Genomic DNA, 16,443 nt, shown 5'->3' with positions numbered 1-16,443 from the left:
TGAGCGTACTGCAACCTAAAGATGATGCCAACATCATTTTACCCCTTGGCATAGATCGTGGCTGGGATACTGCATTCTCAGTAGGGGGGCACCTCAGAAAACACAGGTGATGGGGTTGAATGGCATTGCCGATTACGGACTGGCATGTGATGGTTCGGACTGTCATGCAGACACCCCGCCCCCCCCCCCCCCCAGTGAGGGTTCAGGCAGGACTGCTTCCTGGGGAATTTCTTGCTCAGTTTCTCATGAAGGAACAGTAGGTATCATTGCTTTGGCAGCACCATTGCATTCTACATCTTCTTTGTCCATTTTGGATCCTCTAATAGCACTTCATCAACAAAGCCTGTCAGTTCTATTGTTTCTGATTGACAAGTGGGACCAGCAGAAACCATTCTCATTCCTTTTCAGTATAGGAATCACCTCACCTCAGCTCACCAAAAATGCAGTTGGCATTTCAAACTCTTTCCTAAAGCACTTTTCCTTATAGCCTCATTTCCTTCCTTTTCCATCATCTCTGTCATGCAAGTCAATGGCTCTTGATGCACAGGTTTCCAGTTCTCCACTGGCAACCGAACCATGAATATTTTTATTCTCTTTATTTTTGTGTAATGCGCAGTAAGGTTTCACTGCTATTGCAATGGCCTCTTTGCAATGTTCACTGCTAATTCAATGGTTTCTCTGTAGCAGCAATGTTTGGGTTATGACTAGAGATAACGGGGGCTTTGGAATGTGTGCCATCCAATGTTATTCTTTCTTGTGGGTCTGAGAGAAGGGAGATCGCTGTCTTTTGTTCAGCGGAAGATGGGGAGAGAAGGTGCCAGAACAGGGAAGACATAGACTGCAGGACAGAGTGGACTTGGAATGGGGATGGGTATTGACACCCGGGGAGAAAATCGATGAAGAACGAACAGACAGGAAAACCATGAGCTCCAACATTATGAAATAGACTGTTTCATGAGAATAGGCCTTTTTTCTTTTTTTTTTCGTTTCTTTACTAACCCTCTAGTCAAATTAAGAATTATAAAGCTCATATTGTGTATTGTCTGCTATTTCGTGGTACTGATTTGTAACAGGGGAACACATCACGCAGCATCCACCCAAACAAGATTTCTCAAGTTTGGCTGGGCTGGAGGCAGTCTTTCCCTCTAGTAAGCCATTAGCTGAACCTGAGGGTCACAGTTGAATGGGCTTCCAGGTCATTGACTATTGGAGACATTTGTCACATGACAGCTACCACTAAGATTTTGGTGCTGAGGAATGAGTACAACATCAAGGTCTTCTTCCTTTATTCTCTCTTGTAGATCCGCAATTCTTCGCTTGAGAAATGCTCTCTCCAAATCTGAAGTATTCAGTGGCAAACTCCCAGATGCCTTCGCTGTTATATACTTCCAAAAAAACATGCTGGCCTCTTTGATTTTTAGTGGCTTTTCTTTAGAATATCTAGGTGATTTCTTCATGCCAAATGTTTTAATTGTATGATTTCATTGATCTTTTTCTTCAATCCATTCTTTTTTATCCATGTCACCACTGAGGCTCAGCAGCTGCCTCTGCCACTCCACGAAGAATCCAGGTTTAATAGTGATTCCTTTCACCCTGCCCAGTTCTCCATTCTGCGTGCTTCTTCAATACCTCTCGTGGAGTAGTTCTGCCACCAATCCAGTGACTTTGTGCCACTTGAGTTTGGGCTGCTCCAACCACAAGCATCCTAGAAGAGCTGGATAATCACCTTTAACAATGTACAGTGGAAGTTTCTTCCTCTGTTCATTAATCTTCACTGTAAAACGTACTACTCCCCTCACTGGAACAACCTCACCAGTGTAAGTCTTCAAAGTCAACTTTGCCCCTTTTGGGGTGAGATGGCGCAATTTCTCCTTGTGAACTGTCTCTGACACCAGCACTCATGTCCACCTGCATCCGCATTGTGGCTCCATCCAACCAATAACCATCTTTGTGTCCTGAAACAGACAAAACATGCAAAACTTCTTCAATCACAGAATGGGAGTCACTCAGTCCATCCTCAGTATGCTCCATCTTGTTCACATGTCTCTTTTTGTTTTCCCAAAAGTCAGTTTTCGTTTGGTTGATAGTGTCTATTTACTTTTACAGATGTGTTCAATATGTCCCTTTTTGCCACAGTCTAAATCCTTATACCAGCATTCTTTTGCTGAATGCCACAATGGTAACATTGATTGCCAATGGATATTTTATTCTTGAAGTCAGTAGAAACTTTATGAACTTGGGAAGATGGGCTTAGTAGCTGTGCTTCTTTAGCTGCCATTACCATAGATACACCATTCTCAATTGCCTTCGGTAGTATTAGTCTGTCTTCTGTAAGGAAACATTTCTGAATTGCCTCACTACACAGATGACATACGAGTTTATCGCATAACATATAATTCAGCAACTGCCCCAAATCAGTGTTCAGACAAATGCTTCATCACCACCACAAACTGAGGAAGACACGAGGGGTGATTGATAAATTCATGGCCTAAGGTAGAAGGAGTCAATTTTAGAAAACCTAGCACATTTATTTTTCAACATAGTCCCCTCCTACATTCACATACTTAGTCCAGCAGTCATGGAGCATACGGATCCCTTCTTTGTAGAAGTTGGCATCTTGGACCTCCAGAAAGTGGTCCACAGCAGGAGCGATTGATAAGTTTGTGGCCTAAGGTAGAAAAAAGATGAGTTATTAACTTCAAAACTTTCTGCATAATCACTCAAAGAGTTGAACTGCGCGTACATGTAATAAGAGCTGTATAACTCATCTCCTTCTACCTTAGGCCACAAACTTATCAATCACCCCTGCTGCGGACCACTTTCTGGAGGTCCAAGACGTCGACTTCTACAAAGAAGGGATCCGTATGCTCCACAACCGCTGGACTAAGTGCGTAAGTGTAGGAGGGGACTATGTTGAAAAATAAAAGTGCTAGGTTTTCTAAGATTGACTCCTTCTATCGTAGGCCACGAACTTATCAATCACCCACCGTAGTTTACAGTAGAAGTTCAAAGGTCAAAAAAAATGAATTATCAAGCTGCGTATATGTCACCATATACTACCCTGAGATTGACATTTGAGGGCATTCACAGTAATTTATAAAAAAAACACAATAGAATAAAGAACTACACAGCAAGATAGACTAAAAACCAATTTGCAAAACAAAAAACCCCTGCAAATAGATGAGAAAATAAACAAAATAACAGTGACAATAAAAAAATAAGCAATGAATACCTAGAACATGCTACGAAAATTCCTTGAAAGTGAGCCCATAGGTTGTGGATTTGCCTGTGAACCTCAGAGAAGCTGTAATCCTGAGCACCTATTCAAGAAGGTGGCAAATACAGCTGTGGCAGGAACTGAAATTTCTGTGTGTCCACCGCAGGGAAATTTATTGCCAGGATTATCCACCATAACTCTTCCCAGTGGCTGAAAAAGTGCTCCCTGAATCAGAGTCTTCAGTACATTCATTCAGAGGCACAGTGGACAGAGACTTCAGCATGTTATAAATCCAAGTGGAACGCGCTATGCTGCACCATCCACTATATATGGATGGCATCAATTTTATCAGGATCCCTGAAACAAGCATTCTGCTGCAAGGCCGAGATGTCAATGGATGAAATACCTTTTAAGCATTCTGTGGAAGCAGGACTTTGGCCTTTTATTGGACCTTCATTGTCCTCAATATGTACCCTCAAACAGCTGCTGAACATCATAATACTTTTTCAGAGCACTTCAGACACCCTGTCACTAATAAGTTAAAACAATAACAATGCAGAATAATGTGTAAAAGCTAGTGAGGAAGTGCAGGACAGGTAAATGTTGATGAGCAAGATCATAATGAGGTAGGACGTGAGACCAAGAGTCCCCCTTTTCAAACAAAAAGTCCATTCAAGATTCTGATAACAGTGGGACAGAAGCTGTCCTTGAGTCTGCTCATAATGTCTTCAATCTCTTGTATTTTCTGCCAGATTGGGGGTGGGGGTGGGGGTGGGGAAGAAGACAGAATGTCTGCAGTGGGTGGGCCTTTGATTATGCTGGGGGCTTTACTGAGGCAGTGAGAAATATAGACCAAGTGGAGGCTAGTTTCCGTGATGTTCTAAGCTGTGTCATAGAACATAGAAACCTACAGCACCTTACAGGCCCTTCAGCCCGCAATGTTGTGTCAACCATGTAACCTACTCTAGAAACCACCTAGAATTTCCGTACCGCGTAGCCCTCTATGTTCCTAAGCTCCATGTACCTATCTAAGGGTCTCTTACAAGACCCCCTACTGTATCTGCCTCCAACACTGTCACCGGCCGTGCATTCCACGCACCTGCCACTATCTGCCGTTTTTTGCAGTCACGTGCAAAGCAGTTACCATACCAAGCTGTTATAATCCAGATAGGATGCTTTCTATGATAAGGGTTGACAGGGCTATGCTAAATTTCTTCAGCCTCCTGAGGAAGCAGAGGTGCAGGTGTACTCTCCTAGCCGTGGCATCTATATGGTAGGGCCAGGGCACTTCTGTTGACATTGGGGAAAAGTTGTTGTCATAACACCATGCCAGCTCATTGTTATTTGAAACGTGGCATCATATGCAAACTCGTAGATGGAGTTAGAGCAGAATCTGACCATGCAGTAGTGAGCGTACAGGGAGTAGAGTTGGGGGCTGAGCATACAAACTTGTATTTAGAATAATCATGGTGGAGGATGTTGTGAACGTGATCAAAGTCACTGGGAGACATTGAAGGTGATGCTAAAGAAGTTTTTATTATTCACAACAAGCAAGCATCATTGGAGATACTCTCAGCAGAGGCCTGCCTGACCCAATATTACATGACATTTTTATATGCTAAAGGTCAAAGGCAATGTCAGGACAGTTCTATACTTACAATGTGTTACAATGTATTCACAATGCTGCCTTCCAATTACATATAATTTTCAAACTCCTAGACCTTCTCACCAACAGTCCAGACACCCAAAAAGAATGTTAATCACCACTGCCTCTGGGCGGCATTCATGCATATACAGACATCTCAAGTTAATGGGCTGTTTGTTGGTTTGCGTTCTAGCCCAGTCTGCAGCTGCAAGAACACCATTGTTCTGAGTTGCATTTTAAACTCAATCTACAATCTACATTCAGGTCGAAAGACTGGTTGCTGTTGAAATTAATATTTGGTCTCTTCCAATTTAAGATGGCACTACTGAAAGTGGGTAACAGCTTACTGGTGGATCACAAAGCAAGAAATGTGAATAAATACTCTATTCATAACATTTTTTTAATATGGAAAATTTTGGTAAACAGTGAAGAGGTGAGTGAAGGCGGGGCTGATTGGAGGGTTGAGGAATGTGGGCATGAGACAGAGCCAGAGTGAGGTCGAGGCACGTACCAGGAGAAAATGTATTCGGAGTTGGAATTAGAGATAGAGTTGGATTGAGCAGAGTGGAGAAAAGCTGAAGTGGAGCTCTTTCAGAGCCTCTGCACCTAAACCAGGAGCAAAGTTCAATGCATCTAAGCGTCGCACCGATTTGGAAAGGTCGAGTATGGGCAGAAATGGCCCAGAGCGTGTCGATGTGGCGGGGCTTGTGTTTGGGCCTGAGTTTGGGGGACGACCCAGTGCTTGGACAACTTAAACTCCGGGCCAGATGAACTGAAAAGACAAGGTGTAAGGACCGGAGGCAAGTGTTGAGCCAGTTCTGCTCCGTAACATTTTACTCCTTCTTCTCTCCCTGGCGCTGAGTCTGTGGCATGCCTGGCTGCTGTGGGATTAGTGTCTGGGAGCTCTGTGGCCATCTGCCTTTGTGTGATGAACTGTGATTGAGACCATGGGCCACCCTGGCTGCTCTCAACTTTTTTATTATGGACTCAATTTCACTCTGAATGCTGACACTTGCTTTATTGTTTGCATTATTTGATTTGTTTTTTCCCTCTTTCTCTGCACATTGGGTGTAGGTAGTTTTTGTAAAATTGGGTTCTTACAAGTTTTTTGTTTTGTGGCTGCCTGTTAAGAGGAGGAATCGCAATGTTATATAATTTATACATACTTCATAATAAAATGTATTTTGAACCTTGAACTTTGCTCTATACCTTAACTCCAGAATATGCCCAAACAGTGATGTTGCTTCCTAACCTTATTAACTGTAGTCTGTTGGTCAGGAAATTTAGAATTTAGTTGCAGAGGGAGGCATTAACTCAGAGCATCTGTAGTTTGATGATGAGTTTGTGATCTGGATTTTGGTAGTCCGATTACCATTTCTACAGTAGGTCCAACCACCTACTAAAAGCTTGACATCCAATAGAACCATATTAAAATGGCAAATGTAGATTATTCTTTTTTAAAGATGTGATTTTACAGAATACAAAAGATTGGTGTTTAAATTACTGTACTCGTTAAACAGAAATATGTGTAATTGGTCCAAAGACATGAATTCAAACTCAGCGCAGTAGGTGATTAATTTAAATTAAATAAGTCTGGAATTTTTTTGCATTTTAAGTATGCTTCTTTTCTATGATATTTTCCTTTGTTGTTACTAATTTAACTAAATTTGTCACCTGAACCCAAAATCTTTGATTATTGTTAGTAAGTTATTTAAATAAATATTTAAGATGACTTATGTACAATGTATCTTTTGAAAACTGTGAAGCACCTGCTATAACATGAGAATTTAAATGCAAAATTAACAGTAAAATGAGCAGCAGTTCTTTGCAACTAGGTATTCTGAAGAAGGCTTCTGTTCCTATTACCTGTAACTAGAAGCAGGCACTACTGAGACAGTGATGAATTTAATTACCCATTTAATTTCGTGCAGTACTCAATTAATTATAGAGCCTAAGGAATCCATGTCTGTTAGTGCTATAAATTGCTAATTACTTGAGTATCCAATAGAATGATTTGGCTAAATTACAGTACAGCTCATCAGTTATATTAGGTTTGTCAAAGAAATTTACAAAATTTAGGAGTTGATTGTATATCACCAAACACTTCCTTGAAGAATATCTAAACAGTTATTTAAAAATAAATGACAGAAATATATTCATATTCATAGTGTTTCTATCCAAATGTGTGCAAGGGCTACATGTCATTCATGATGCCCAATTACTTTGGTGAGTCAGATGCTCTGCCTCTACTACCCTTGCTTCAGATCTCCCTACCTTGCCAACAGGAAGAGCTGTCAGAGCAGGAGGTTAGCACCCAAGCTATAACTTCAGTGTCTGACAATGTTTTGTGGTCTCACAAAAGCTGTCAAGCTAAGAATCTTAACTTTCATCGCTGCTCTTAAATCTCCACCTCCTGTAGCAGCTGTATCCCCTGCTGCAGCACCTTCTTACTCTCACACTTTCTTCTGGCCTTTATGGTACACTCACACAACTGCCACTGTCAGCATTTTAGCAATTCTCATTTCCTCACACCTCACATTATGCGCATAAGATGCAAAACATTTGACCATGACAAGAAATCACGTCACGAACCTTCCTTTACTCTTGAACTGGATGATCAAGCACAAGTCGAGGCAGGTGGGCTATGATACAAAGGGACTAGGACCATCTATATATCCTTTCCTTCCTGGAATCTTGGGGTCAGTGGCAGAGTGTATGGCTAAAGTAATAGCCTTGTTACACAGGATTTTTTTTTGGCAAATTACCCCTACTTTTCCCTACCTGTTGTATCTCATGTTAAGCAGCCTGCAGGACAAATTGTGAAAGCTTCCACCACCACTCTTCTCAAGCTTTGGAATGAAGGATGAACTTTGCATCTATTTTCCATTCACATTAAAATATTAATGATACCAGCCCAGTCTAGAAAATGCACAATGGCAGGGCTAGGCAGGACGCTTCCTCTCATCACCTAACCTTCAGTGCTGCCTGTGTGGAATTTTCATGTTATCCCCATGGTTTCCTCACACAGACTGAAATTGTGCATTGTCCTGGCTGTTAGAATCAGGTGGTAGTTGATAGGAATGCAGATTAATGAATTAGTGCTTAATAGTCAGCAGTAGCTCAATGGGTTACAAGCTCAATGGGTTCAAGAGCCTAGCGACAAGGACTGAAGGCCGGAGGTGGCCATTCCTGGGGTTGGAGGCCTACCCAAGTATGGGAGTGGGTGGCAGGGATGAGAAAGGGTTTTTTTTTTTTTGTTTTCTCATTTTGTTTCACTGTTGCTGCTCGTGTTGTACTGTGGAACATTGCGGGCATGCTATGTTGGTGCCAGACTGTGTGGTGACACTTGTGAGCTGCCCACAGCACATCCTTAGTTGCTAAAGCGCAAACCACACTTTTCACTGTACGTTTTGATGTACGTCTGATGAATAATTCTGAATCTAAATCTGGATAGGCAGAAGGGCCTGTTTCTGTGATGTAGGATTAAATAACTCCAGGAAGATTCAATTCCAATCAATCTAGCACTAGCTGGCTTCAGCTCAGAGAAAGGCAGCATGAACATTAATCTAACAGCCATGCTCATGTCAGTGTTGGAATATTATATAGGACAAATAATGCAAAAAGTTAGAAGTTAATGACCTTACTAATAACATAGATCACAGAAATAACTATTTGGATTAAACTGAAAATATGAGATAGCTGTTCAACAATTTAATTAAATTTACCTTTTGGGTTAAAGAACCAGCAGAAATGGATAACCCTTTGGAGTCCAGTATAGTTATTAACTAATAATATTTATTAGTAACTACACAATACAGTAATATAAATAGAGATATATCAAACAGGTTAGCAATGATTATATATATAAGTAAGTGTGGAAATATGTATGAAAACCAAGCTTCTTCGAGTCTAGGGGTAAATAGATAGTCTTACAAAGATGAGTAAAGTTCAGTTCAGTTTGTGGTATTGAGTTGAGTAGTGATGGGGGGGGGGGGAAAGAGAGATACTTGAGTCTTCAGGTGAGCTGATGCTATCGATCTTCCTGTTGTCCTCTGAAATCCTTTAGAAGTCACCGACTGTGACCACAACAAAGGGGACCATTCTTCTGTGGTGGAATTATCAACCCAGGCGAGGGTTGGACACATGAATAACTCCCCACCGGTCACACCCTTCTCACACTGTGAGAGCCACTGATCGATCTGCCAAAACCCACCTTTTCTGTGGGCACAACAAAGCTCATTCAGTGTCCAAAACCATGTGTCTGTAGGTCTAACAGCTGACCTTCTATTTATCTCACCGTGCTGAATACCAGCTGTCCATCAAGCAGCTCCTCCCTTCTCGCTCTGTAAGAACTTGGGAGCTGCTAGTGCCCTTGCAAAAGTGTAAACATGCTGTAAGCAGTCTTCGCCTCTCTCTCTTTTTAAACAAGGTGTCCGTGTTCCACAACACTCTCTCTCTTAAAAACACAGTTCATAGGGGTAATTTAGTTCCCTGTCACACTAGTGCTTTAAAATTACAAGAGCAATCTGCTTAACCTGTTTCAATGTGGCTTGTACATGAACCATTTTAAAAAGCCTCCCAATTTTTTTCTGTTAAAAGAACAGAGCGAGAATTTAATATGAATGTTTTACATATCTGTGTGGTAATCCTTATTTGAATAACTTGATTACTGTTTTGACTCTACTGGTGATATGCTCCCTTTAATAGGGCAAACTTCATCTTTAATATAAAATCTATGCATGGACAAACATTTTTCTCCTGGGATAATGGTTTCATGAAATCATCTGAATCAGATTTGGTTGGGTGAAAACAAGCCAGATGATGCAGTGATGCATTTCAAGATGATTTGCATCATTACGTTTAGAACCTGTAGGTGCAAAGAATAATATGTCATGTTTTTTTCAAGAACAGATGGTGTCCTTAATTTTCATTTAGAATCTTAGAAAGTGTAAAATATGAAAATTTAAAAGTGAACTATTGTTTCACTCCCCAAAATTCTATAAACTACAAATTAGAAATATCTTATATCATGCACAGAGCTAGATTTTGTTTGTATAATAAAAATGTGTGGGGAAAATAAAATTAGTTTATTATTTCACAGATGATGACTGTGATTGTTCAATGGCTTTTTATCCCCCCCCGCCCGCCATTTTCACTAAAGAAAGTCAAAATATTTCACTTGAGCATAAAAAGCAAAGAAGTTGAGATAGAAGCTGGCAAATCAGATTAAACTAAGACCCTAGTTCCAGATATTAGGCATATAGCAAGTAAGCTTAAAAGATGAGGAGGAATTATCAGTGTCACTAGTTTGTAAATATAAAAATGCTCTAGAGGAGGAACGGCAGTAGAAGATTTAGGGATTGTTAATACGGCTATCTAGTAAACACGAAACCAAATTCTTGACCAACTAAGTGAATCTGTATTAAAATAAGTGACCCAATGCACAGAAGTCAGAAAACAAAAATACTCTGATTTTGAAATACTATGTTCTGTATGTATTGTATTTAATATTTCAGTAGTATTTGAGTAACATTGTAAATATATTGCTTGATTATGCATTCTTTGTCTGTTTACACAATTCATTATGGGTTATATGCATGAAGTATGTGAACGACATATGTCAGTATGCCACCATGTGATCACCTTACTAAAATAACAGATAAAAATAACTAATTAAACAAATATTCTGGCTCTTGTGTTTTTCTTTCAATTAGTTTCTGGAGGTACAAAACACACTAATGGCAAAGAGAAATTTTTTAAAACGAACCCGAGATGACACCTACCTGTTCAAGTGGAGGTAAGAGAGACATATGAGTATATTAAAAAAAAAAACAAAACAGAAAACGGACTGTATTAACAAGCAATGAGTACAGCAATGGGTTCATAAACAGCAAGTACCGGCTGATAATGATAATAAATAAAAAAAAAAATGAAATGGCTGGCTACACAAGAAAGATAGACACATTCAATTGCACAGCATATTACTGGATGATGTACGTAGACTGAAAAAAATTGAGCAGTATTTTGAAGCAAACGAAATAGCCCATGAAAAATGAATCCCAGTGTTACTAAGTGCAATGGGTGGAAAAACATAGTTTGCTTAGTTTAACTGCTCAAACCAAACCAGCAGAAATGAGGTTTGCTGCTATTGCGAACATAATGCAATAAAATTCAGAACCAAAACTAATGTTGGTTAGAGAATGCTTTAGATGTCATAAATGGAATCAAAAGGAAGGGGAAAAAGTGGCCAGAGATGCAATGGAGCTGCAGTCAGGAGTGCAAGTGAGCGCGAACAAAATTGCAAAATCTAAACAGAAACCGGATATCACACCGGAGGAAATACAGGTGTCCCCCACTTTTTGAACGTTTGCTTTATGAAACCTCACGGTTATGAAAGACCCACATTAGTACCCTGTTTTCGCTAACAGAAGGTATTTTCACTGTTACGAAAAAAATCAGCACGTGATAAAAAAGCAGCGTGCGAAAAATCAGTGCACGATAAAAGGCAGCACGCACCCCGAGCAGCGGCTCTCCCCTGGATTTGGAACTGCATTCTCACCAGCATTGCTTTAACACGTGCCTGTGAGCAGCCGTTAGCAAGATGATTTCTAAGGTATCAGAAAAGCCTCAAAGAGCTCGTAAGGGTGTTACACTTAACGTAAAACTAGACATAATTAAGCGTTTCAATCATGGTGAATGAAGCAAGGACAAAGTGAGTTTGGCTTGTCGAAGCTGACGAAGATGATGTTGGAGGTTTTGGCATCTCATGACCAAGAAATGATAGGTGAAGAGCTGATGCAATTAGAAGAGGAAAGGATAACAATTGAAACCGAATTCATTAGTGAAATGAACGCAAAGCAACTGCATGAGATTTTTGCTGCAGAGATAAAGTACGACTTTAATTTTGAAAGGGTACGTAGGTTTAGGGAATATTTGCAGGATGGTTTGAGTGCTTACAAAGAACTGTATGATAGAAAAATGTGCGAGGCTCAGCAGTCAAGCAAGCCTTCCACATCAGCCACAGCAGACGACGAACCTCAACCTTCGAAATCGAGGCGGGCAGTCATAGGAGAAGATGAGCTGCCTGCTCTAATGGAAACAGACGACGATGAGATGACACCCCAGTGTCCCAGCACCCCAACCCCCAGGCCCCGGACAGATACCGATTTGTGGAGAATGCAGCAATAGCCGGGAGGCACACAGCACATCTTTAAGAAAAGCGCCAAAATAAACATGCTACTTAATTAGGTGCAATTGGCAATCACCTCTGATCTGGGCGGACAATTATATGGTGGGTGGCACCTAATTAATTAGCATGTTTATTTTGGCTTTTTTCTTAATGTGCTGGGTGCGTCCCAGCTACCGCTGGACCCCTGCATGCTTCGCGGCAATGTATCCGTCGGTGGCCCAGAGGGTGGGGGCCACTGCACCACCCCAACCCCCGACTCAGCCTAACACATCATCAGTGTGCTCGGCGCTGTCTTCCCAATTCCGGTAAGTGATACTACACTGTACATACATTATTTCTACTTTATATCTGCTGTGTATTTTTATGTGTTATTTGGTATGATTTGGCAGCTTCATAGCTTAAAGGTTACTGGAGAGCATGTTTATGCCAACAGCGCTTGCGTGAGATTTTCGCTACGGCGAATAGTGCCGGTAATGATTGTGGAAAAGTATTTCTAATTTATATAGGCTTTGTGTTTATCGTATCATTCCTGCTTTTATTATATGTTACTGTTAGTTTAGGTTTTATGTGTTATTTGGCATGATTTAGTAGGTTATTTTTGGGTCTGCAAACGCTCACAAAATTTTCCCATATAAATAAATGGTAATTGCTTTTTTGCTTTATGACATTTCGGCTTACGAACCATTTCACAGGAATGCTCCACCTTCGGATGGTGGGGGAAATCTGTATTGTATCATTTCTTAATGCATGCATTACTAAATGACAATAAAAGAGGACTGCGTGTCTTCATAATCTAAAATCTAACCTGCCTGGCTGAACAAGTTGCCTTACCATTGGGGCAGAGGCTCACATATGCTAGAGTAATGCTGATTGAAAGGCAAAACTTGCCAAAAAAAAAATGCAACAAAGTAGGACACTTACAAAGAACACATCAATCAGACAAAAATAAATAGAGGCCACAGGGAAGAAAAAGGGTAAAAAGTCAAGTTGCAGTTTCAAAATGAGCACTAATCTGAATGCTGTTGCTAAAAGTCTGATAATAATCATAATAATGAGTGACACATTATTGGGTAGCCTTGAGATTTACAATGTGAAAACAAACAAGTGACAAGCAATATGACTTACTCCATAAGTAAACAGCAAAGTAATTAAAAAGGAATTAGACACTGGCTCAGGTGATTCAGTCATTCCAGAAAATGAGTTTGAGCAACATTTCAAAGGTACTAAACTGAAGCCTGCAGTTATCCAACTAAGAACTTTTGCTTGAAAAAGATAACTCCTGTGGGAATGACATTTGTAACAGTGAAATACAACAACCAACAGGACATATTGGGCTTGTACGTAGTAAAAACAGGAGGGCCAGCATTGGGGGGTTGTGAGTGACTGAGACAACTACAACTTGATTGGAGATCCATTCACCATTTGCATGCCTCATTCCCTGCAATAGAGTCAACTGCAAGCAAGTTAAGAAAAGTACTGGATGATGCCACAGCAATGTTCAAGGATGGCTTCGGTAAACACAAACGCAATAAGGGTAAAATAGTGTTAAATGAAAGTGCTACACCATTGTTTTACAAAGCCTGTCCAGTTCTTTATAATGTCCATGGTAAAGTAGCCAGTGAGCTAGATCACCTGGAGGCTGAAGGAATTCTTTCCAAGGTTGAGTGGAGCCTATACGCAATACCAGTAGTCCCAATAGCCAAGAACAATGAGTCTGTCCGGATCTGTGGTGATTTTAAGGTCACCATCAACCCAGTATTGAAAGTAGATCAGTCACTCTGCCCAGTACAGAGAATCTCCTTGCAAACCTTTCTGGAGGGAAGCACTTTAGCAAAGTGGATTTGGCCGAGCCCTATCTGTGTTGGAGTTTGGCCAAGCGGTTAAGGCATTGGTCTGGTGATCTGAAGGTTGCTAGTTCAAGCCTCAGCTGAGGCAATGTTTGGTGTCCTTGAGTAAGGCACTTAACCACACATTGCTCTGTGATGACACTGGTGCCAAACTGTATCGGTCCTAGTGCCCTTCCCTTGGACAACATTGGTGGTGTGGAGAGGGGAGACTTATAGCATGGGCAACTGCCGGTCTTCCATACAACCTTGCCCAGGCCTGTGCCCTGGAAACCTTCCAAGGCACAAATCCATGGTCTCACAAGACTATCTGATGCCTATCTATAGATAAAGATGGACAAAGAGCCCAAAGTGTTTCTCAACATAAACACTCACAAGGGGTTGTAATGCTATAATTGGGCTAATTTTGGAGTAGCATCTGCACTTTCACTCTTACGGAAAGCTATGGACCAGGCACTCAGTGTTACCTGGATGAGATCATTGTTACCTCTGAGGATGACAAGGTGCATCTCCAAAATCTCAAACTAGTGTTAAAAAGATTAGAAAATTATGCACTCAAAGCATTTGCATAATTAGTTGTCCACTTTAATTTGATCGTGTAATTGTATCCTCCAAGAAACAGAGCACATGTCTGAATTTGTGATGCTATTGTTAGTGGAACAACCTTATGTGAATTAAAATGGGCACCAGTTGTTGAAGATCAATAACAAGGGTGAAAACTCTCTCCCATACAGATACTGGTTGAAATATAATACACCCCACATAAGGCTCAATGCCTCTGTCAATCTGTATTAATTTTTTTCTCTGTAGCAATATGGGAATATGATACAAAGGCTATGGAGCATTCAGTTCTATCACTCATAACGTTGGATATGACTTCACATATACCATAAGGTGAGGCGTCACAGGCATAGTTCACTGGGCAATACCGGTCATAATGTGCGAGTAAATTGTCCGCTGTTACCATTTCCTTTGCCTTTTGGAAAGCCACCTTACACTGCTTTGTCTCCCTACTCTGTAGTAATGAGATCAAGGGGTAGAGCACAGTCGAGTAGGACATGTTCTTTGGCACTAGTGCATCCACCAATGCATTGTAGGGAAAAGTTGAATAGGTTAGGACTTTATTCTCTAGCATGCAGAAGACTGAGGGGAGATTTGATAGAGGTATACAGAATTATAAGGGACATGGATAGGGTAAATGCAAGGGGGCTTTTTATACTGAGGTTGGGTGGACTGCAACTGGATGTCATGGGTTATGGTTGAAATGTAAAATGTTTAAGGGGAACATAAGGGGGAGCTTCTGAGAGTAGAGGAGGAGCTACCAGTGCTAGTGGTGGATGTGGGTTCGATTTCAACATCTAAGAGAAGTTTGGATAAGTACATGGATGACAAGGATATGGAGGGCTATGATCTGGATGCAGGTAGATGGGACTAGGCAGATTAATGATTTGGCATGGACTAGATGGGCTGAAGGGCCCATTTCAGTGCTGTAATGTTCTAAGATTATGACAAAAAAAGTGGGTAACAGATAGTACATTAAAACACTTAGACAAGATTATTATGTGGAAAATGAACTTTTAACATAAGTAACTGAGAAAATAGAACACGTTAAAAAGTAAGAAAGTGAAGAGTGTTAGAAAGGATTTCCTGTCATTCTTGAATATGAACATTTCTCTCCAAATATGATCATTCATCCTGGGATAACTATCTTGGATTTTGAGAGGTCATTCCTTGCATTGTGAAGATATATAAGCAGTAACCATTCGGCCAGTAAACTGAAATCACATTATAGAGTAAGATATTAATGTAAATTATTTTTGTTTTGCATTCTTTTGTAAATGTAGATCTGTTAATGGTTCGTTTAGATATTTATGATTTTGGTTTGAATGTGTTTCAAGGTTTGACAATTGCATTATTGATTAATATTCTTTATAGTGTATGTTGTCTGAAACATTAAACTCAATGCACATGACAATTAAAACTAATCTTTGCTTACTGGAAATATTATCTGCTTTTTTTTCCCCTCCACTATCTGCAGGGCTCAGAATGCACTTGAACTATTGATTTTATATAAAGAAATAATGCAGTTATTTAATTATCTAATATAAATTCTACAGTTTAAGTGTCAATGCCAAGGGGATGAAGTATTACATCTCATGAGTTAAGAACTAAAGGCCTTCAATAGAAGATTCATTATAGTGGCTTCTGTTTGCTAACTTTCCTTGTTCTCAGTCTGGAGGCACTGAAAGAATCATGACATGTTTGCTTGCCTTTAGATTAGAGAGTAACAGAATTTTGCTGCACTGGCGAATATTGAAGGTCTTTAATAATGAATTTGCTGTAAGCAGTCATGTTTGTTTTATTTGCCTGTACTCCCTTGAGAAGGAATCATTTCAAATGAGTAAATTCTGTCTGTGTCTTTTAATATATTTGATGCTGTCAAAAGGAGACAAATTCAAATACGTTAGTTTTATACTTTATGATGAATTCAAATTAAAAATTCAATAATCTATGTACTGCAGACATGTATCAAAAGCAAATATAGAGT

This window comes from Mobula birostris, chromosome 1 (genome assembly GCF_030028105.1).
Source record: "Mobula birostris isolate sMobBir1 chromosome 1, sMobBir1.hap1, whole genome shotgun sequence".
NCBI classification, from domain to species: domain Eukaryota; kingdom Metazoa; phylum Chordata; class Chondrichthyes; order Myliobatiformes; family Myliobatidae; genus Mobula; species Mobula birostris.
The sequence above is the reverse complement of the archived record's forward strand: the minus strand, read 5'-3'. Positions refer to the sequence as shown.